This window comes from Neoarius graeffei, chromosome 22, assembly GCF_027579695.1.
Source record: "Neoarius graeffei isolate fNeoGra1 chromosome 22, fNeoGra1.pri, whole genome shotgun sequence".
NCBI lineage: Eukaryota > Metazoa > Chordata > Actinopteri > Siluriformes > Ariidae > Neoarius > Neoarius graeffei.
The window spans coordinates 6,891,928-6,914,502 of record NC_083590.1 but is presented as its reverse complement, the minus strand read 5'-3'; the positions used below and the strand labels follow the sequence as shown (position 1 = coordinate 6,914,502).

The following is a 22,575-nucleotide window of genomic DNA, read 5'->3' as shown; positions in this document are numbered from 1 at the left end:
GACAAAACGACATTTTCCTTTATTGAAGAAAAATAAACAAAATATATATATTTTTTACTCCATCTCACTTGTCCTCTGGATCCTTTTGAACATTGTTGGGGAACCTTTGGTGAATTTAACATCTATCACCATATTACATATGCAATGAACAACAGCTTAGAAAAATATTCCTTAGTAAATAACAATAAACAACACTGAAATGATCATTCAGATGTGACACCAACAAGCTAAACTGCTAAGTTCAGGTCAATGGCCCATTAGCATCACAGCACAGTCTCAGGCGGCTATTGAGGTATTTCACTCACGTGACCAAGTCATGTGACGCTGCCATTTTGGACGGCACGGCTCGAATCAGTTTGAATGCGAGGAAGGCGACAAACGAAAAACATAAAAGAAAAAGGAGCGAGATGCAGAAAACACCTTCACTATCCAGCGACGTAGGGCATTTACAGGGCGAGCAGAGGGAGAGGTATTTGCAAAAATTGAGGTTAGCAGGCTTAGAGAACAACGTTTACCTGCTTCCACCAGGATTGCTCACTGACAGCTAAGATTTGTTCACATTTTCATTTACTTTCGGTCCTCAGGATAAACAAAATGTTATTAAATGTCATTGAAATAACTTCTTAGTCTGTTGAGACATGGCCCGTTATAAGTTTTTCCTTTACTGTATTTACTAGTTTACTGAGCGCGTTCCGGGGCGGGCTGGCTGGCTGGCTAGCTAGCGCTCCGGGGCTGACTGGCTGGCTAGCTAGCGCTCCGGGGCTGGCTGGCTGGCTAGCTAGCGCTCCGGGGCTAGCTAGCGCTCCGGGTCCGGCCGGCTAGCGCTCCGGGTCCGGCCGGCTAGCGCTCCGGGTCCGGCCGGCTAGCGCTCCGGGGCCGGCCGGCCGGCTAGCTAGCGCTCCGGGGCAGGCCGGCTGGCTAGCTAGCGCTCCGGGGCAGGCCGGCTGGCTAGCTAGCGCTCCGGGGCCGGCTGGCTAGCACTCCGGGGCCGGCTGGCTGGCTAGCTAGCGCTCCGGGGCTGGCTGGCTCAGTAAACTAGTAAATCCAGTAAAGGAAAAACTTGAGACTGAAAGGTTTTAACAGTCATCCAAATGACTGAACGTAAACATTGCTACAGTAACATACCAGCTACTGTTGTTGACATTAGCTAGCTTGCCGTCCAAAATGGCGGACACCGGGGCGTCACGTGACCCTGTGACGTCAGGTGAAATACCTCAATAGCACCATTAGCACCTTTTTCATGGCTGCTGTGCCGATTAACATAACTTTCAGATGCTTTACAAATCAACCAAACAAGTTAGAGTGTTTTTTTTTTTTCCACTCACCGAGTGATCAATTTAGGAACGAGCGTTCCAGCAATTACCCTCGCCCGATCGGCAGAAATCGTCCGGTCTCACACTGCTCTATAAAGTTTAAATATTAACAATATACTGGTCAACCAGGGTTTAACATCATTAAGAATTATTCCAACTCAGTTCAAAACATTATTTTCAGGTCTTACCCCGTGGATGAAAACAGGTTTTATCTGCGTTTGGATCAGAGAACGCATGAGGCAGCAACCGTAAACATGGCCGCAAAACAGGAAGTTACGACCAGACATAACCTACGAGGTTGATCACCTGGGGCGCACAAGATGCACTAATTGGCTATTCGGGAAGCTCGTTCTACATAGCCTTCTGCAGCAACTCCTTTTTTTTCTCTATTTCTCCTTTTCTCCATTTTAAACACTTTCCAATAGTTTTTAGTGCATATAATCAATTTCAATGAATTATTTATAAAGCATCTATTTATTTCAAAACAAAATGAATTGCTGGGGAGGTGTTCCAGGCATGTCCCCCCGGGAGGAGGCCCCGGGGAAGACCCAGGACACGCTGGAGGGACTATGTCTCTCGGCTGGCCTGGGAACACCTCGGTGTTCTTCCCGAGGAGCTGGCCGAGGTGTCTGGGGAAAGGGAAGTTTGGGCTTCCATGCTTAGACTGCTGCCTCCGCGACCCGGTCCCGGATAAGCGGAAGAAGACGAGACGAGATGAATTGCTTTTAGAATTTTAATAACTGATCAATTACTTTCAATGAATGGTTTTTTCGTTCACAAATAAAATGGATTATTTTAACAGGATAGTCTTAACAAAATTATGACGCTTTACAGCCTGGGCTACAATCACCACAGAGGAGATGAGAAACCAAACCAAGCTTGTGATGCAGCTGTATGCCAACTGGGAGGAGTATCTGACTCCTGCTCCTCTCTCCATAGCCATCCTGGGAGAGCTGGTTTTTGTCTCCTCATCATCAAAACTCCATGATGAGTTTCATGGCTGACCAGGTGAGAAGACAGCTGAAGCATCTCCACTCAAACAAGGCTGCTGGCCCTGACGGTATCAGTCCCAGGGTGCTCAAAGCCTGTGCCCCCCAGCTATGTGGAGTGCTGCATCATGTCTTCAATATGAGCCTAAGACTCCAGAAAGTCCCCATGATGTGGAAGATGTCATGCCTCTTCCCAGTGCTGAAGACCCCATGCTACAGTGGCTCGAAGGATGACAGGCCAGTGGCTTTGACATCACACTTCATAAAGAGACTTGTTCTGGAGCAGCTCCAGCCCAGGGTCAGACCATTCTTAGACCACTCTGAAGTGGTTTCTTGATTTTTTACAGAACTGTATATGGTTTACATTTCACATTTTTTTAATATATTTTTGACTGTTTTTATATCTTACATATTTCCTGCATTTTACATATTTGTTTAAATTTGTAATTTCTCTGCTTGAGTGTGAACAACTACAGATGTACTCAATTTCCCCTTGGGATTCTTAAAGTATTTCTGATTTTGTGTTTTGAAAAACAGAGGATTGGGTGTGCTCCAAAAATTAATCTCATCAGTGCTGGTTCAAGGTGAGATAAAGAATCATACAGAAACTAAGGTTTATGTACATGGACTCATTGTAAAGCAAACTGAAAGGAGGGGGATGTGATCAGAAGTCCTGTGACTATGAGTGACGATGAGTTTTGCTGTCCGCAGCAGCTACATCTGCAGACCATGGTGCACTCTGGGAAGAATAGTCCAGAATCATAGTTTGGATGTGTAGTTTGGTGCCGACTCTGGTACCGACCTGACATCAGCATAATGTTGGCAGAATAAAGACAGTGATTTTAAGTGGATGGAATTTGTATGAGAATTTAATGAATTACAAATTGAGCACATGTATTATATTTATTTATTTTAATTTAATCTTTCAACAGCCTTCCACACCAAGTTGACCAAGATCAGATTATTTTGACCATGGAGTGTAAATATAACTTTAAAAAAGATCATGTAAATTTAACAAACTGGTGTTATTCTTAGAGCTGGTCTCTGAGGCACAAATTTCTGCCAATCGTTGGGCGTTTTCCTTCATTTGACTGACGAGTCTTGGCATGTCATTGCCGTAGAGGAGCTCATTGCCTATGATTTGCTCTGTGGCTTTCATTACATCCTCCATCACCTTCATCACAGGCTCGTGGAGGATGAATCTGTGAGTCTGATGTTCAGCCATGCTGGTCTTCCCACTCAGGACACCCAGGAGGTGAACGGCTCTTCTCACTTTATTCTGGAAGTCAGCAACAGACTCGATCTGCTTCTTCAGCTTCTGGATTCCTTCATGCTTCTGCTTCAGCTTGTTGTCTTTCTGTCAGATATCTTGTTTGGTCTGGGAAATCTTGGACTCATATTCAGACATTTTACTTTCATATTTTTTCACGTCAGTCTCAGAGTTTGTCACTTCCTCTTCAGCCACTCCAATAGCACATACTGCTTCATTCATTTCAATGGCACCACCAATCACCATGACAGGACCTGCACAGAGGAAGACAAATACAATGTTTGACTCTCTCTCACACACACACACAGACTCACATGAAGGGTACACTTATATAATATATTTTAATCATTTTCTTCTACATGACACTCTACATGTAACAGAATTTTCACCTGCAATCCATCCAACAATTGGTATAACCATCACTCCCAGTCCAACACCTGTGATGATTTCAGCAGTGTTTTTCCTGCTTTCCTGATCACGAAGTGTCTGTTTTGTTGAATTCAGATTCCTCCTGGCCTGTTCCAAAGCTGCTTGAGATTTTCTGCGTAATTCTTCATTAGATGCCTGCTCTGTTCTCAAATTCTCTAAATGAGTCTCAGTACGGCTCTTCTTACGTTCCAGTTTTCCCTCGGCTTCTGTAAGTCTCTCCAAATTTTCATCCAGATTCTTTAACCCTGAACTGGCCCTCTGATCTGAGCGCTTCAGGTTCTGATGAGCATGCACTATCTGCTGTCTGATGGTGTTGTAGTTGGAGCATTGCCCAGTAACAGGATCTACATCTGTCTCAATCAGCGCCTGATAGACTGCATTCAGGGAGGAGATGCCATATTTTAATGGAACAATAACAGCCTCAGCCGTGTTCTTCAGCGCAACTCTGCAGAGACGAGCACAATTTCAACACAGAAAATCAAAAACCCCTTCAGGAAAAATATTTTATTTTAGTTCAATTTTGAAAAATCATATTTCTTGTTGGAATTTTCTGTGAGCCATTACTTATAAAAATCAGTTTATTATTATAAATAATTTTGATGTCAATACTGAAATTCCCCTCACTCAGATGAATGAAGCTGGGTCATCTTAATCTGAAACAGAAAGTAACAGTGCTTTATTGGGGGAGGTGGAAAAAAAAACATGAGATGTTCATAAAAATCCCCTCCAGTGTCTCAAACCATTTGTGAGATCTCTTTCAGCACACTTTTATTATTGTTCAATAAAAACAGGCCCTCATGGTCATTTTATATTATTTTTCATATTCTACCAGTTTGAATCAAAATGCTCGTCATGACACATTTAAACACACTCAATGCACAGTACTCAGAAAAGCAGCATGCCACATGATAACCTTGTCACAGGGTTTCTTAAAGATAGATTTCTCATTAAAGCGTAAAAATTTACCTCTGTTTGTTCACTGTTATTTCTCTTCTCGCTCACCACAGTCAGTCAGTCAGTCAGTCAGTCAGTCAGTCAGTCATGTGATATTTTAAGATCAGCTGCTTTTATAGTCCCATATGGCAGAGGTAGGACTGTGAAAGGGGAGGGTGGGCTACAGGTTATAAATACACAGTGACTTTCAGTTTTGTGACAGTGCATCATTTGGTTGCAGAGCTCACAGAGATCCTCGACACATTCACTGAAGACTATCAGGACATCAAGTTAGGAGGACCAACGCTGTTCTGAACATTTTTAAAGATTTTATTTTATTTACACATTTAATCCTTTTTATCTGGTTAGGAATATCAAAGTTTTTTCTAATGTATGCAAAAAAGACAATCAATTAAAAGCCACTGAATTTTTGGATTTGTGTGTGTGTGTGTGTGTGTGTGTGTGTGTGTGTGTGTGTGTGTGTGTGTGTGTGTGTGTCAGGGTGTTTGGAGAGCGGGGAGCAAACAGTAACGAAGCCAAATTGTGACGCTAGAGTTGTGGTCAAAAGGCAGGCAAGGGTCAGTCGATCGACAAACAGGCCAATGTAGGAAAGACAAGAAGCGTAGATGAAAGAAGATAGCGAGAGTCAAAACAACAAAAGGCAGGCAGAGATATAAAGGCTTGATATGGACCAGAAAACCCACAACAATACTTCACAAAGCAGGGAAATGTGAGTGAGGTTTCAGTAGTCTGGCTGACGAGTGTGAATGAGTGACAGCTGAGTTCAATACTCTGGTGACAGGGGGCGCTATGCACCTTGGGCACTGCGTGTGTGTGTGTGTGTGTGTGTGTGTGTGTGTGTGTGTGTGTGTGTGTGTGTGTGTGCGCACTGAAAAAAATCTGTATTTACACAGGTTATATAAACAGTTGATCTCCACATCTCCATTCTTCTTGGCTATCCACTCGATATTGTCAAGTTTATTTTTATAGCGTTTTTAACAATAGACATTGCCGCAAAGCAGCTTTAAAGTCATTAAAATTCTTTAAACATGAGTTAATTTTAGCCCTAATCTATTCCCAATAATCAAGACTGTGGTGACGGTGATGAGGAAAAACTCCCTCATAGAAGTGGGGCCCTTTAGTTCCAGCAAAGGGAAACTGTACAGCTACAGCATAAAAACCACTCTAAGTTTAGTTTTATTTTCAGTTCTCATGTTTTTATCTATCTATCTAGCTAGCTATGGGGCACAGAAAATAATTCACACCAATTATTTTAATGTTTCATGAAATTCAATATACAACAACAACCACGTTCTCTTTGCCCCAAACTACTAAAAGTCTATTCATTTCAAGAATCCTACCTTATCTTACAGCATAAAAACAACTCTAAGTTCACTTTCAGATCTATCTATCTATCTGTTTTTTGCTACGGGGTACAGAGAATAATGCACACCTACTATTTTAATATCTTCATGAAATTCAATAATCAACAACAACCACCACCACCACCATCTCTTCGCCCCAAACTACTACAAGTCTATTTATTTCTAGAATCCTCAAACTGCACCGACTTAATTTCCATTAAAGTGCACTAAAGTGACATCATGAAGGCTTGTTAATGACCACCTGCATGTTGAGTTTCGTTTTCAGTACTCATCATATTTGGCTGTGGGGTGCAGAGAATAAGGCAGTAGGCACTACTATTTTAACATCTTTATGAAATTCAATGTACAAAAAAAATCTTTTCACTTTGTGCCCACTTAATTTCCATTAAACCACTTAAATAGATTTTATGCAACATTTTTCCCTTTTAAATTAAGAGCTCCATGATGGACTGCAACATGTGAGAAATTTTTTTTTGTGGAAAAATCTGATTATTTAAAAGAATCATTGAAACACAGATTGTGTAGATTAATATTGTTGTTAATAATGTTAATATTGCTGGTGATGGTGTTGATGAATGTATATTAAACATACAATCAATGCATTTCCTTTAGCATAAACAAAGAAGCCATGGATTCCCAAATTGCAAAGAAAAATCAAAGCCTCACCACAGCTGAGGAGATGAGAAACCAAACCAAGCTTGTGATGCAGCCACATGCCAACTGGGAGGAGTATCTGACTCCCGCTCCTCTCTCCATAGCCATCCTGGGAGAGCTGGTCTTTATCTCCTCTAAAACAGATTTCTCCATTAACAAGAACCCACCTAAAGGTGGCTACAAGTTCATCAAATACCCACATTCATTTAGAGCCTGCCTCATGCAAGTGTGTAACTCTGGCTGGAGGGCTTTCAACGAAGCCCATAAGAACATGTAAAGTATAAAGAACATGTATAAAGTATAAAGAACATGTATAGTAAGTCTGCAGAAATCCTGACATACACTGAGCAAGTTCATAAGTTTGTGCAGGACAACACGATTAACTGGAAAGAGTCGTCTAATCAAAAGAGGAAAGCTACAAAAACAGTTTTCCAGGAAAATCAGTTTAAAAGAATCAAGGAGAATTTAGAACAAATCCCAAACTGCAAGGCAAAAGAGAATGCCCAAAACATATGTGATGAAGGCATTGCAATCTGTGCAAAACTAGCAAAGTATGCACCAGAGGGGAAATGTGAAGATGCCAAAACAAAGAAGCTGATTAAAAGAATAAGAAAACTGACTGAATCAGCTCGCTCTTTTGACAGCAAAAGTAAAGATGTTACAAAGTCTCCTGCCCTGACTCCCAAACCACCAATGATGTATAAAGAAGAAAGTAAATCTGAGACAATGAGTGCTTCACAAAGGGCATCAGAGAATGCAAGATTCAAAATAGAACAGAGCCGGGCTCAACTGAACAAGACCAGAGAGACCTATGAGAAGTGTGTAGAGAACATGGAGAAGAACCAAAAGGAGCTGACTGAAATCCTGATCACTTTGAGGAGCTGTAAGGTCAAAGAGATTGACTTTAAGACCACTATAGAAATGCTGGTCAAAGGTATGGATGCCATGGGGAGAGTGAAGGAGCAGTGAGAGAAGATGGTGCGCTTCTTTCAGATAGTGTCCAACATCGTGAAAACCAGCCTGACCAGAACTCTTAAAAACTTTGTCTCCACATCTGAGAAGACACAAGCACTTTCCTACAACGCAAAGCTCTTCTCCAAAGATCTGCTCTACAATCAAGCCTTTCAAGCCTCTAACATTGCCAACCTCGTCCACATGATCTCAGCAACCTACACCGATGTGTCCACCAAGCACCTCATGAATCGTGTCAGCTCTCTGGAAAAACTGATGGCCATGGACAAGGAAAAGCCTGAATTTGAGTTTGAGCGTCAGCAGTTACAGAACTCCTGTGATGAGGCTCAGAAAGCCATCTTACGCCTTGCCCTCAAGAACAAGGAGGAGTTTGAAAGAAAGAGTATTGCAAGAATGGAGAAGATCAACAAAGAACTGCTCGCCATTCTCCCTGCTGCTGCTCCAGAGGAGATAAAGAGCATTGAAAAAGCTGTCAAAAGTGGATTCACAGAGGAAGATGAATCAGACTACATCTGAGCGAATGAACAAAGAAAAATCCTATCTGTCTCCAATCATATCCAATGAAATACCAGAAACATTAAACAAATGTATTATAGTGATCACATTATTACTATTCAGGTTTTTTGTAAAAATGTGTTTGAAGGAATTACTTCACTTAAATGCAGAGGAGGTGATTTTGCAGAAATCAGCAACATTAAGTGATGAGATTAATATTTGCTGCGAATACGTTTCTCTTCCTTTCATAACACACAGGATGCTCCAACCAGCACACAAATCTGCTATTGTCTTATTCTTCTTCTGCTCTCAATGTCTACTTCTTACTCGGTAGCACTTTGAACTCTGGTTTCTGTTGCTGGGCATGTCATTTATCTGCCACTGTGTCTTAAGCAATCGTAAGAACATGTGTATTTCTTTGTTGTGAATTCACCCATCATGTTTGTCTCACCACACCCTTATGTGTGAATATATACTCATGTTTGTCTTTCCATAAACTGAGAAACGTCTCTGAACAGCTGTGTCTGTGTCACTGAATGTCACTCCCAGATCGATCCGTGAGGCCGAATCTCCTGGACAGCAGAGGATTTATATTTATAGATAATTCTCAATTCAACTTTCTTCAGTACAGACAAATCAAAACCTGACAGTAAGCTAGAATTTGAACAGAAGTGGACAAAGTACCCAACTTCATTACTTAAGTCAAATGTTACTCCAATACAAGTGAAAGTTGTCCAGTCAAATTTAAGTACTGAAATGCTTGCTTTTAAAAATACTTCAGTATTAAAAGTACATTTTCTGTTGACGCATTGTTGTAATATTGCCTCACCACTTACAAAACCTAATGCCTCTGAAGCAACTGAATGGATTTACTGATGAGCTTGTAGAGCCTGCAGAATAAACACCGGGTAGAATGTTACAAAATGAAACACAACTGAACTGAAAAAGAGCCAGTGTCTTTTTTTTTTTTTTTTCAAATTGTAACACTCCTCCCAACCCCCCACACCCACAAAGCAGCATGGTAGTGTTCTGACCCGGCTCTGGCAGTGTGTGCACACATGTATGTCTATGTTAATCAGGAAGACAGTGGAATATCTGTAAATGCAGCTTGCTCAGAAAATAAAAATGGCAGTCCAACCTGCTTAAAACCCAGGTCCACACCTCGAGCTTAATAACGGCCCAACAGCAACACTGCTTTAAGCAATGTTTCACTTTCCCTTTTGGTTGGGAGGCATTTGTGTCGCATGTAGAGATGTGCTGTATGTGAAATTAGTGGTTCAGGTTACCCGTTGGTCATCTATTGATCTATTGTACTGTTTTGAGAAGTTAAGGGGGGAGTATGTAGCTGAGTAAATATTTTATTTAAAAATATTTTGCTATTTCATTTTGGTGAACATTCCCAAAACTTGCTAGAGTAGAGTGGGGGAAAAAGCCCCCCTTAAGGAAAATTCAGCTTTTCTCCAAGTTGAAATGAACCATGTGTTTAGTTTTATCATAGTTTTTGACAACAGTGACATGAACAATAATGCCACCTAAAGTTTGCCTAAAGTTAATACTTAATTTTTTTTTTAACAAAAACAAACATTGTGCCAAGGGGGCCTTTTACACCCCCCCCCAGTGGGGTAAAAGGCCCCCTGAGGTGGGGCAATAGGCCCCCTCACTCAAAAAAAGCTGTTTGGATAGCAAAAGTGTTTACTTAAGCCTATAATGTGAAAGAAACAAGAAAATATCCCTGAATTAATGAATAGATGCATTATTTTATTATATTTCGCATTTAATTTCAATATAATTTTGTGTGGATTGAACATGAATTAACAAAGAACAAGTGCATCAATAAATAATGCTAATATTATTTTTTTTAATATTAAGTTCAAATTACTTGCTTTACTCAACCAGGTAAGCGAGATGTTATTAAAAACTATGTATCTGCTATTCAGAAATGTATGAAATACAGTAATTATGATAAAAGGAAACGATGCCCCCTGGGGGCCATTTACCCTGCCATTAAGGGGGCGTTTTACCCCAGAGACTACACTTTTACAAAAAAGGGTCTTACTTTCAAAATGTGATTCAACTTTTTATACCTAATGTATTTTTTTAACTTACTGACTTGTCTACTCATACCACATACACAGCTGTGATATCTGACGAAATAGCAGCTATCTAAATACAGTTTTACTGATATCTGAAAATTATATCACTTACCATGAAATTTGATTTCTCTCCGCTGCGTTGCTGATATGCGATCCACAGTGGATATTTGTATATCCCCGTTGTCAAGCCAGTCCATATCAACAATAGAAATGTAACTTTGCGCCATCTGGTGGTTATTTTGGGTAAAACAGGCCGGGGGCGTATTACCCCACGGGGGCTTTTTCCCCCACTCTACTATACTTCTATTCTCTGTCTAAAACAGTCATAGGAGCTTTTTTTGTGCATCTTTGACCTATATTGAGAGCCATTTTGTAAATAAGTTATTTAGTTCTGCATTACCTGTTGTAGCGGGGTGGGGGGGGCTTTAATTGATGAGGTGCACAGAGGCGCATGTTTGAGGAAGCTGCGCATCCCCGGGAAACAAAGGGAACAGCAGCTTCTGTGCTGGGGAGACACGCTGTGATGCTCTCTCCCATTGTTTTAAGCTAGCGAGAGTAAAAGTTGTTAAACCTGGTTTAAACTTAAAAAAAAAAACTAGCGTGAATTTATTGTGAGCGTGTATATGACTTTTACAGTTGGTTTAGGTTGTTAAAAGAGACGCTAAACTCTGTTAAAATCGTCGGAGATTTCGGCTCATTTGCATATTGTTTGCAGGGGCGTAGCCATCATTTTAGAAGTGAGGGGGACAAATTGTTCAGCGGTCTATTGAGTGATTTATCATCCTCTCACATTCAATTACACCTCTCCTTAGCAGCTAAAGAACCACATAACCACAAACAGCACAGCACCAGGGAACCAACTTTAGTTCTTTAAAATGATATACTATCAAAATCTAAACTCAAAATCTATAAATCTATAAAGTAAAATTTATAAATAGAATTAAGAATAGTAGTAGTGACATAGCTATATATTCTCTTCTCACCTGTGACCCTGCATAATCATCCCTGTTGGCCTCTGGTCCACTGTCTCCTCTCTCACCCTGCTCTTTCTATCAAGGGCGCAGATAGCATGGGGGACGGGGGGGACATGTCTCCCCCCAGATTTATAGTGACCCCCATCTGTCCCCCCCACCCACCGTCCCTACGTAAGGCGCCACACATAGGTAGAAAAAGTGAGGATTAATGTTCCGTTAGTTAGACTAACTTACACTGTAGCACAAAGTTGAAATGGCAGCAGCAGCAGCCTTGTCAGTGATCAATCCACATTTTCCCCTTCTTGAATCGGTGTAGGCTGGAGCAGATCCTTGCAGAGTTGGGAAAGCAAGGTGTTCATTTTCCACGTAATTCTCGGTTAATAACACTGCACAGCTCATCCATTTGATAGCAGCGGTGTTTCTGCTGCGACTAATGGTGCGTTCAGTTGTACTTGTAAGTTGGAAGTTTGAAGTCGGAAAAGCATTGAAATCCAGCATCTCCCAGCATAAATGTTGGGGTTTTCATTTCATTTCATTAACTGGCCATTTTTTTTCGAATTCCATGTTCCATGATGTCCCAGTTTTTAAACTGGGAAGCGCTCAGTTCTGAGGTTATGTTGCTCGGAGCTCCAAGTTCCAACTTCCAATGTAAATGTAACGCACCATCTCGACCCCGGGGTCCTAAGGGGAGCTGGGGACTTTGCCTGTCGCGGTAACCATAGTGATCATAAACAACTGTCTAACGACCGAGCTGGTGATCTTTCTGCCACATTAAGCCAGAGAAGAGGGGGAAAAAAATCACAGCGTTTGTTTCAAGAACCAAAAGATGTAAATATCCTATGCCTGTTGCCTTTCCCAGATGTGACAAATACTTGTTTTGTAATGTTGAGTAGCTAGTCTGATAATAAAAAGAAGGAATTTGGACTTACCTGAAGTAGGCTAAATGTAAAATAACAGCATTCTAGGCTGTAGGTGAATATCTTTTAATGTTGTTATTTTTATGTATAATGTTATTTTAGTAAGCAGCAACTGTTAACTGAAATTATGAGATTCAAGATGTTAACATTGTCCTCCTGGCCTGCAGGCAATCCCTGGTGGGGTCAACAATGAAAAAACAAAAAACAATTACAGCGTTTTTTTCAAAAACCAAGCAATGTTGACCAGGTAGGCCTTTATCTACCAATGTTCATTCAGTTAGAAAACTCACAATTCGAATGTATATTGAAGCTTCAGTACACACACACATTATATATATATATATATATATATATATATATATATATATATATATATATATATATATGCATTTACACAAAATGGAATCATTTGCTGACAGCCCAGTCCCCCCCAGTTCAAAAATCCTATCTGCGCCCCTGCTTTCTATTGTGGCAATAAAGATTAAAAAACATGTGGAAAGCAACATTTTGAAATAGAATTAGGAATACAGTAATAATAATCAGCAAATTCGTGTACTTTAAACTTTAACTGCCACAAAAATAAATTAAATCTTTACAAAAATAACAGTCAAAGGAACACAAATACATTTATATTCTTTTTTTCTACCCAGAAGTGAGTAATCTTAGAGTAGTCTAAATAGTAACGTTACTCAAGTAAGAGTATTGTTACTTTAGAATAATATTACTCAAGTAAAAGTCAAACGTATTTTGCAACAAAACAACTCTTAAGAGTACAATTTATCCAAAAAGTTACTCAAGTAAATGTAACGGAGTAAATGTAACTAGTTACTACCGCCTCTAAGTTAGCTAGCTAGCTTAACTAACTAAATTGACATCTATTTGTCATCTTTTAGCTCAACATTATCTACATTCAACAGCATTACTCAACTTACACGGTTTGTTTGGAAAAAACTGTCTAAAGTCTTTAGCCTCTTGGCTGTTTTGCTGAACATACAGAAGCGCTGCCCAGATCTGAATCACACCAAAGATACTCATACAATATTTTCTAAAGCGTCTCTGATCACACACGACAGCAGTGTTTGTTTGTCACCTCAGCTCCGCCTGCTCATGATGTGTTTAGAGGCGGCTCAGAAAAACGTGTTTCCAAATGTTAAAAATGAATTGAGTGGCTGTAATGGCTGTAAAAAGTGCGGGGGACAGAGGGCACAAATACGGGAAGTGCAGGGGACATGTCCCCCGCGTACCCCGCATCCACTACGCCCATGGCTGTTGGCCAATCACAGCCGAGCCGAAGGCCGAGGGTTTCGGTCCGGCCCCTTTCTCCCTCTTCATCTGTCAATCAATTAGTCAGCCGTGCAAAAATGGAGAAGAAATGCAAGGGAGGAGCACAAAAATTAAGAGAAAAGAAAATGCAGCCAAGTGTCAGAAACTGACAAATATATTTTCTGCTGCTGCATCATCTGCACCATCCTCAGCGGCACCTGTAGCTCTTGCGGCATCGCCGTCTGGAGGACAACATGACCCAGAGGGGGATGCTACTCAGGTGGGCGGCTGTAATGTTATAACATTATTTAGCTAGCTTGCTAACTTTTAGCACAACGCATTTAGGCTAGTTTGGCTGTAAAAACGTCATTATTGTGTATGGACTACACTAGTACTGCTAGGCCTAGTATACTAACATAACATTTTTTAACCATCTTAGCCCTATTATCAAAAAAAATTATATTTTACTGATAGTTTGGTTTAGTGGTTTACTAAAACAATACTAACAGTACTAATCTCTTATTTAGACTGAAGATGATCCAGCTACTGCTAGAGGAAGCCAAGCCCAGGAAGTCAGTGCTCTCTCTTCAAAAGTTGATTTTTTTTACAAGGCCAAAACCAGAGGACTTAGATTATTTTTTTGAGTCATCATCCCCAGCAGAAGGCAGAGAAGGCTATAATGCAGAGAGCTTTTTCTTGCAAAGATGGCACAAATAGGAAATGGCTTTCATACAGTGAAGACAGACAAGCACTCTTCTGCTTCCTTTTGTGACAGATTGGGCAATGCTCTCCAATCTGACGCTGATTAATTACTTGCTCCTTTTTGTGGTTGGTTGAGCCGTGAGTACCAGGGACTTTTACGTTGATAAATTTGGCTCTGGGACGTGACGTTGGTCTTTCCGTCCTGCTGTTGTGCTGGGAGCAAAAACGCTGGCTGGTGTGTGGGTTGCTGCTGGCTGGGAACATTATCCGGGAGGTTTGGTGCTTTCAGTCGCGTCCATGTTGGAACTGCACCTTGCTGTGGATCGACTTTCACTTCAGCGCGTTTAGCTATTGCATTTGCGCTTGTGGTACAACTTCTTCGTGAATTGGCGTTTCGCCCCATCGCCTGGGCCCTATTGCAGACCTGCTTGGCTGTTACTAAATCGTTGGGTTTGGAGTGGCCGAGGGGTTGGCTCATGTGCGTTTGACCGCAGTCAGTGAAAGGTAAGCTGGCTCTATTTTTGTGTTCGTCACATCGATTATTACGACACCATTGGTCACTAATTTGCCCTCACTACTTTTAGTGTGTGGTTTCCCAGATAGCAGAGGGTCGTTGATTCAACGTGGAATCATCGGCATGTTCTTCGACCTATACGCTGTCGAATCACCGTCGATCACCGACGTTGATTCAACACCGCTTTGCTCATACGAGTTTCCGTTGAAACGACGTTGAAAAGTGGCTGGTGGTCGACAGAGAATAGACCCCCTTTCACCCTTTATTCAACTACGTATTTCGGTCGATTTATAGTTGAATTTTCGGCGATGATTCATCCAACTTTACTTCCTGTTTTATGTACAACAGGAAGGCTACAAATTAAGCAAAACAGGCTAAATTAAACTAGCTAACAATAAAGCATCGGGGCTCTTGCCTAGGATGAACACACACATGCATACTTCAACCATGAAAGTGAAACTTAATTTATATCAATGTGCGTAGGCTACGTCCTGTTTAATGTACAACAGGATATAAAAATGCATGCAACAATGCACCTCTCCTAATGTTTGTCAAGCTATCTAATGAGGCATAACTTTTAACATTTATAAGGAACAGAACACACTTGAACAAGTTCTTAGAAACATTTTATGATTTATTTATAATTGTGGCCTATTCCTCCTGCGGCGCAGACACCTGTACATGGAAACAGAAAAACATAACCAAAATTAATTTGATGCAGCATTGATAAAGAAAGTCAGCAGTAGGCTATGGGTTTCTAAATGCCACCCTACCTCATTATTTGGACATGGGGAAAAACTATATTTAAAATCCAAAGAGGGATGGAGGGAGGAAAATTAAAACAAAAGAAAGAAATGAAATATAGAGTAGAGAATATTTGATAAAATTAAGGATGTTTTTATTCAGTAAAGATTTAAAAAAAAATTTCTACAACACTCTAGCCTAGTGACTTACCAGTAACAAAATAGACTTGAAGTATTCAGATCCGCTCTGCATAAAGCAGCTAAATCCTCTCTCTGTCTCCCGGCAGAAAGCTCCTTGGTTTGCTTGTGTCTCAATCACAGCTGGTATTCTGTAGAAAGACTTCTTTTCACCTTTCCCATCAGCTTTGTTAGAACCCTAACACAGCACAAAAGTTTACCATTGTAGGTTTTTGATGAACCAAGTGCCTCGTGGGTTCACATACCGCGCGCTGCCTTTATTTCCCCCAAATCACGAGTTTGTTGGTCTTCCAATGTGGCGCAGGGTTTGTTTACTTCCGGTTTCGGGTGACGTCAGTGAAAGGGGTCTAATGGGGGCATTACCGCCACCCACTGGATTGGGGTGTAAAGCAGTCTGAACAAAACGTGTAAACATAAACATAGGAGAAATGAACCCGTTTTTCTAACTCGTCCTCACTTAGTCTACTTTTCTTTTTTGATTAGTCTGGATTTGATATTGTAAATTTAAATGTGAATCAATGTATATTCATCGGACATGAACAAATGAATAAATCTTGAGTAATCTTGAGGCGTGTGTCCGGGGCGCGGTGTCGCGGGGGGGGATCGAACGAACCCTCCGATCCCCCCTGGCTACGGGCCAGTTGCTCACCAATGTTGAAAACTGGCCGGCAAAAGTGACGATGGTTCAACGTCGTATATTCAACCTTCTCTGACGGTCGACAGATCAACCTTTACCCACGTTGATTCAACGGTGATAAATCGACCCTCTCAGACGGCGGAGAAATCGACGTTTCACGGTGCCGTTTCAGCGTTGATTTTCTGACGTACGACGGAAACCGACCATTCTGACCAAAACTCTACGTCGTTTCAACGACCCTCTGCTATCGGGGTTTAGTGTGACGTGACCGAAACGTGGATCTATGCCGTGAGTAGGCTACTCATTTCTTCCTCTTGGTTAGCAAATTACCAATTATCTACAGTGTTAGTTCTTACTGGGTGTCTGTCTATTGCAGGGGGATTGTAATGCAGCCACGGGGGGTTGCTGTTTTGTCGCCGTAGCAATTGTGCCATTTCCGGTTCACCTGCCCATCCTACTTTGGACTGCTGATTATTTGATTTGATTGATTTTTGTTGTTTTGGTTATTTCTGTTTTGTTTATTTTATTGTTTTTTTTTTGGTCCTCCGTTCGGAGCTGGGGTACCAGTCTCCTGTTTGTGTATCTGTGAGGCCTTGTCACAGTATATATGTGTGTGTGTGTGGTTGTGAGTGTTTTACCCTTTGCACGGCACGGGAGGCGACTGTATACACCGTTCTCTGCCATTGAGAGGTTGGCTTAGCCCCCCTCTCTACTGCTATACAAAGTTAAGTCACATCTGCTCCTTATGGTGTATGTAATCAGTATTACGCAGTAGAATCTGTAATACTTGCCATTGAGTGTCTTTTCTTTCTTTTTCCCCTGGGCAGGTGTGGAGGCATTGTCATAGCACGCCGGACTTCAGGTGGTGGATTCTCTCACTTTTCCATCGCTCTGTGCACTTGGGTGATTATTGTCATTTGTCTGCAGTGTTTATGATTATTTGTTTGCAGTGTTTCTTAGTTTTAGTTGAAGTGTGTTTTCCTTTATTTTCGTGTGGTTTTTCTTGGTCTTCTGCTGTCCCTTTTTACCGTGCTGCTATTGGCTAGCCTCATTCCTGTGCCACCCTTGTAAGAGTAGCACTATTGCTCACCCCGTACCAGGGTGTTCTGTGACATTGGGGGCAGTCCCCCTTCCCGCACATGCCGTGCCGTGTGTGTGTGTTGTGTGAATGTGGTTGGCCACATTCTCTCTGTAATTATATGCCTTAGGGTATCACACTAGGGTTAGTGCCATACTTATCTTGACTTCTCTTGTAGCTGGCTTTTGCACAACCACCTGCATTGTTGCACACTTGTATGTATTTTTATGATGTTGATTTGTTAGGCTACTGGATGTATTATGTGTATGGAATATTGTAGCCCTCTGATTGGTGTATGACTGACTCAAGGTGTATATACGTGAACTCGTTTCTATCCTTGAACATTGTTATTAAACTGGTTTGGCCTGATCAGTCAACCTGTATTTATTGTACACTGCTCTTAATGTTTTATATCTTGTGAAAAGAATAAATGAACTTGAACTTGATATGAATTTTAACTTGACTCCTGCCTAAGAGTGCTCCGAACCTGTGTCCTGATATTGTTAAATTGGGGGGGTAATTTTATTTTCCTAGGTTGTCCTCCCCACCCTAGGTGGCGTAGTCGAGCAAATACTAAATTTTATCGTTAACGTGCCACTGTTACACTTTGTATGGCATTTGCTAAGGCTACAGATAGCAGTTTGTTTTTTTTTCCTCTGTGCTCTCGCGGAAGGCGGTTGCATTCTCTCTCCCGCTCCCTTCCCTTATCTTTCCTGCTTCTACTTCTGCTGTCTTGTCTGTCTAGTGTCTATACTTTTGAGAGACTCTCTCCGCACTGCTCTCCAAATTAAAAACCATGGAATTGATAAACTGGTCTCTTCACGACCTTGACACAATCTTCTCGACGAGAAGCCTGGGTTCGGGGGAACCAACCTCTCCTGCCGGAATGTCCGCAGCCGGCCACACGATGGATGCATGGGAGAAGTGGCGGGTCGTGTGCCTAGCGGTTCTTTCTGTGGAGGACATTGAAGACATCTACCTATTCGGAACCATGATTACAGGACTTTTGCTGATTGGATTAGGCATTGCCCTGGTTTATCGAGGAAATCAGAAAACGGTGACAGCTGTTCAAAGCCCCGTAAAGCTGCCTGACATGATTGAAGCGGTGGGCAGAGCTGTCGGCACTCAGACTGTGGCTATTCAGAACTTGAACCACGATGTGGGCAATATCTTGGAGAAAGCTTTCAGCTTTGCAATGGAAATGGAACCAGCATGGACAAAATGGACATACAGAGTAGGCGTGCAAAGAATGCGTCTGCTCGCCAAGATTAAACAAATTCCAATTTTATCTACTTTTTCGGCTCCATAGCCAGAATGGCCTCAGCCAAGGCCGTTGCTGGGACAACAATTTCCCCTGGAGGACACTGCTGTTAGACTCTCTTGTATTCCTCCCCCCTCTTCCCGCGGTCGCTGTTTTTCACCCCCAGTGTGACAAGAGGGTGCGTGACCAGCGCCTTATGGCTGCAGGAGTGGATGGTTGCTTGCTTGCTCTGGATTACCTCTGCCCCCCCCTTCCCCCCTTCCCCCCCAAGTCCCGTGTTTTCATGTTGTGAAGTGTAATTGTGTTTTTTTGTGCTTATGTGCTGAGGTTTTTTTTAATGTTCCCATACTGTACTCCTGCAGGAGCATAGGGTGGGGGTTGTTTTTTTCTCCTCTCCTTTCCTCATGTTCTCTTTAAATTTTAAATTTGAATTTAAATTTTCTTTCTTTTCTTTCTTTTTTTCCCTGTCTTCCTGTCCTGTCTACCCCCCCCCCCCATTAATATGTGTATGTATGTATGTAAGAACAGGTTGATGGACAATTTCACTGGTAAAACAGTGACAATAAAGGGTTCATTCATTTATAGCAGTTTGTTCATCACTGGCATGACAGACCAGAAACACATACATCAGAGAGTGGAAGAACATGAGAGGAGCAATCTACACAGAGGTTGTGCAGAAGCATATTTCCTTAGGTCCTCAAAACGCAATGTTGAGAACCTTCTCATGGGACATCAGATGTCTCTTTGTAAAGTGCAGGTGTGCAAGAGGCAGCAAGTGTTGGAGCGCATCACAGATGTGGTGAAGCTCATTGGAAAAAGAGGTTTGAGCTACAGAGGGTCACAGTCGGAGACAGCATACATGCTTGATGATGATACAGTGGATCATGGCAACTTCTTGGAAATTGTGTTGCTTTCAAAATATGTTTGCCTCAAGGAACAATGAGCTACTTGAAGAGAACGAAGAAACAGAGCTGGAGGTTGAGGCTGCTCTGCCACCAAAAAGGGGTCGAAGAAAGAAATCCATGCCTGGAGAGATGTCCCAAGATGACTGTCTGACACAGAGGCATTATACAGAATCAATGTCCACAGTTGCATCATGGATACAGTCATTGAGAGCATGCACCAGCGAGTCCTCAAAAATGGCACCTTGTATGCTGATTTGGCTCTTCTGGACCCAAAAAACTTCAGCCAGGTAAAATCATATTCAAGTGGTTTCCCAGAGACTGCACTCAAAGACCTGAGCAAATGTTTACTACCATTTGATCACAGAGCAACGATCACCAATTTACAGAGTGAGCTCCTCAGTCTGGCAGGACAGTGGGATAAGTTGAAGGCCTCAATATTTGAGGAATACACAACCAAGACAGCAGAAGAGGTTGGGTCAGAGGATGCTGAAAATGAGATGGAGATAGTGAACACAAAGTGCTCATCTTGCAAGGACTGCCCATTGTGTTGCTACCGTATGCTGAGGAAGTACAACCTCCTGACAGATGCATACCACATAATCGGTCTTGCATACAAGTTCCTGCTTACTCTGTCAGTCACACAGGTAGCATGCAAGCGCAGCTTTTCAACACTAAAATTCATCAAGGACAGGCTCAGGAGCACTCTCTCTCAGCAGCACCTGGAGGCATTTATGCTCATGGCCACTCAGCAAGATGTTCTTAAGATGCTGGATAGCGAGGACATCATAGATGGTGTTGCAGAGAAAAGTGTGCTGCTGCAGAAATTGCTACTTCAGTAAGGTGATGATCTGTTACCTATTATGGTATGATCATTATTAGTGTGACTTGCATGTTCACCAATTTTCACACTATTAAGCAACTATTGCAAACCATTTTAAGTAACTATAAAAACTATATGTTTGTTCTAATCAAGGCCTCAGGTTAAATGATGTCATTATCCCTTCAATAATGTTTACATGCATATTTTTTGTCTCCCACATATACGTGAACATATTTGTTCCGCCTCCAGCATCCACCGCATCATCCACCTCCAGCGTCTGCCGCCATCATCCACCTCCATCATCCGCCTCCAGCATCTGCCACCATCATCCGCCGCCCTGGCCCCTGAGTGGGCCAGTCAGGTGCTAAATTCCCAGGCCACTTTTTTGCCCCAGTCCGCCCCTGGAGACCGCGTCAGTGCCTGTGTGGGTGTGGCTTATGTGGCCTCTCTTGCTATGTTGCAGGTGCGTTATGACATGTTTGTGTTATTCTAATGTACTCTGTTGCACTTTAAATGAAACTAGGCTGCTTTAAATATGATATTAGCAGTATAAAATGTACTTTTCTCCTGCAAATTTCGTTTCAGAGAAATATTTTTTTGTGGATTCAGAAAGTGAAACACAGTGATTCTTCAGTTTAATTTGATGCAATTTATACTTACCCAGTGTTGTTGTAATTCTGTATTTGATATAACACACACATACAATCCAAAAATTCAGTGGCTTTTAATTGATTGTCTTTTTTGCATACATTAGAAAAAACTTTAACATTCCTAACCAGATAAAAAGGATTAAATGTGTAAATAAAATAAAATCTTTAAAAATGTTCAGAACAGCGTTGGTCCTCCTACCCTGATGTCCTGATAGTATTCAGTGAAGGTGTCGAGGATCTCTGTGAGCTCTGCAACCAAATGATGCACTGTCACAAAACTGAAAGTCACTGTGTATTTATAACCTGTAGCCCACCCTCCCCTTTCACTGTCCTAGCTCTGCCATATGGGACTATAAAAGCAGCTGATCTTAAAATATCACATGACTGACTGACTGACTGGTGAGCGAGAAGAGAAATAACAGTGAACAAAAAGAGGCAAATTTTCACACGTTAATGAGAGATCTATTTTTAAGAAACCCTGTGACAAGGTTATCATGTGGCATGCTGCTTTTCTGAGTACTGTGCATTGAGTGTGTTTAAATATGTAATGACGAGCATTTTGATTCAAACTGGTAGAATATGAAAAATAATATAAAATGACCATGAGGGCCTGTTTTTATTGAACAATAATAAATGTGTGCTGAAAGTACTGAGACTCATTCAGAGAATTTGAGAAAACAGAGCAGGCACCTAATGAAGAATCTGAATTCAACAAAACAGACACTTCGTGATCAGGAAAGCAGGAAAAACACTGCTAAAATTGTCACAGGTGTTGGACTGGGAGTGATATACCAATTGTTGGATGGATTGCAGGTGAAAATTCTGCTACATGTAGTGTCATGTAGAAGAAAATGATTAAAATATCATTTATATAAGTGTACCCTTCATGTGAGTCTGTCTGTGTGTGTGTGTGTGTGTGTGTGTGTGTGTGTGTGTGTGATTCAAACATTGTATTTGTCTTCCTCTGTGCATGTCCTGTCATGGTGATTGGTGGTGCCATTGAAATGGATGAAGCAAAACATGCTATCGGAGTGGCTGAAGAAGTGAGAAACTCTGAGACTGACGTGAAAAAATATGAAAATAAAATGTCTGAGTCCAAGATTTCCCAGACCAAACAAGATATCAAACAAAGTCCACAAGCTCAAGCACAGGGATGAAAGTCTTCCGGATTTACCCGGAAATCCGGATATTCGACAAAACTCTTGAAAATCTCCGGTTTTCCGAATGGAGAAATTTATTTTTCAGATTTTTCGCATTCCTAGACGCGGCGTAATACTTCGCATCGTCCTTGCATGAGCGCGTTCCTTAAATAGCCCAAACATAGTTCATTGATTAAAGACAGGTGTTCTTTGTTAACGGCGCGCATGTCTGAGCTCGTTA

General features: G+C 41.6%; 1 pseudogene; it reads left to right on the top strand.

Moving 5' to 3' along the window:
- Positions 1 to 6,935: 6,935 nt before the first annotated feature.
- On the top strand, positions 6,936 to 8,461 carry LOC132870268 (uncharacterized; annotated as a pseudogene).
- The last annotated feature ends 14,114 nt before the right edge of the window (positions 8,462 to 22,575 follow it).